General features: G+C 33.3%; 1 protein-coding gene across 3 annotated transcripts in view; it reads right to left on the bottom strand.

The window, feature by feature from the left end:
* The window catches only part of LOC106877907 (ectonucleoside triphosphate diphosphohydrolase 5), a 34,055-nt gene that overhangs the window by 2,171 nt on the left and 29,944 nt on the right, over nt 1-1,940 (bottom strand). The gene's annotated exons all lie outside the window — the stretch shown is intronic.

Below are 1,940 nucleotides of genomic sequence, written 5' to 3'. Positions count from 1 at the left end.
TAGTCGAACTCTCATTTTCACCATAGTGGTCAGTAGTTGTGAGGGAGAGAGTGTTTTGGTAGTCTCATGAAGTATGTCATGTGAACGCATTGATTAACTGCCACTGCATAATTTACCTATACCCACCTGTGGCTCGATATAAAAGTGGCAACAAGATATTCAAAGCTTGCGTAGGACGTTTAATTTTTTTTTTTTTTTCGTACGAAACCAAAGAAAAAAATCATTAACATGGAAAATTTGCTGGGTCGCTTGGTACAGTTACAACTACAACAGTAACAACAACAATACCAACAGTAAATGGAAGTAATGTTGAAGTTTGAAAATACTTCAGGTTCATTCTTGTCAGACAGTGTAGCAAATTTAATTGGAGAATCTATTTATAACCCAGAAAATGGCACTACTTTTTCTTCAGATTTTCGAAGATACAAAGAAATCTTCAAAGAAGAATGTAAAAATTGGAATGACGAAAAGAAGGTGCGACTACTTTTAAGAAAGTTATCCCCTGCTAAACACGAAAAATACTGTAAATATATTCTGCCAAAGAAATCAGGTGAGATTTGATTCGATGAAACGAGTTAATTTAGTATGAAGGCTTTTCAGTGAAAGAAGTTCCCTGTTCAATAAATTTAGTTAAAAAGGATGATAGAGGTTTGGTCACCTATGCTAAGGTTTTTAATAGAGAGCGTGAAAAATTCAAATTAAATGAATTAACCCCGGATTTGTTCAAATGTCTAATTTTTGTTCAAGGGTTAACAGCAAGAAAAGATGCTGATATACATTCCCTAACCCTAACGGAAATTAGAATAAGACCAAAAATTAACTCTACAGGCAGTGGTTGAAGAATGCCAGAAGATTATAAATTTAAGGCATGACGCAGATAAAATTGAAGGAAAAGATTGCTCTCAGATACATGTGTGTTGACCTAAAATGGATAAGAAAATAGAAAAACAAATGTCAAGACCAAAACCATGCTATGGTTGCAGAGGTTTACATTTTAAAAGTAAGTGTCCTTTTAAAAATTGTAAATGTTTTGTGGAAATATCAGACATAAAAGCTCACATTGTATAGTGAAGCAAAAAAAGGGGGTCAAACAAAAAAAAAAAATTCTAGAAAGAATGTATTGCTAAAAGAAAATTCTAAGTGAGGCTCAGAAAAGAAAATTTGTGTCCATAAAAATGATTAACATAAATATCAAGTTACAATTGGATACAGGCAATGATATCAGATATTTAATACAGATACATGGAGAAAAATAGGAAAACCTAGATGAAAGGAAACTTTGAAAATTGTGGAAGGTGTTTCAGGAAAAAAATTGCATTTTATGGGTGAAATGGTAAGTGATGTTACATTTCATGGAAAAACTTTGAAAGCCAAAGTTTTTGTGTTGAAAAATATGACAAATTTATTTCGAACGGACTGGATGGAACTATTTAATTTATGGGACTGACTCATAAATACTTTTTGTAAAAATGTGAATGGTTCTTCTGCCAGTACAAATAAGGTGTTGAAGGATTTAAAAAAGGAAAAAACTTTTCCTGAAGTTTTTTCTGAGGAATTGGGTCTTTGCACCAAAACAGAGGTGAAGTTTCAAGTGAAAGGAAATGCTATACCAGTATTTAAAGCAAAAAGAATGGTAGCTTTCACAGCGTTGAAACAAGTCAATGAAGAATTGGATAGACTTGAAAAGCTTGGCATTATTGAAAAAAATTGATTACTCAAAATGGACATCACATACAGTTTATGTCAAGAAAAAACAAACATAAATAAAATCAGAGTATGTTAGGTAGGGCATTAAGCCACAGAAACCATGCCAGTTGAAGGGTCATGTGTTGTAAGTGACTTGTGACCTCACTGTTGCTGGCACCACATAAAAAGCACCCAATACACTCTGTGGAATGGTTCATGTTAGGTAGGGCATTAAGCCACAGAAACCATGCCAA

This window comes from Octopus bimaculoides, chromosome 11 (assembly GCF_001194135.2).
Source record: "Octopus bimaculoides isolate UCB-OBI-ISO-001 chromosome 11, ASM119413v2, whole genome shotgun sequence".
NCBI classification, from domain to species: Eukaryota; Metazoa; Mollusca; class Cephalopoda; order Octopoda; family Octopodidae; genus Octopus; species Octopus bimaculoides.
This window is presented reverse-complemented; position numbering and strand designations above follow the sequence as displayed.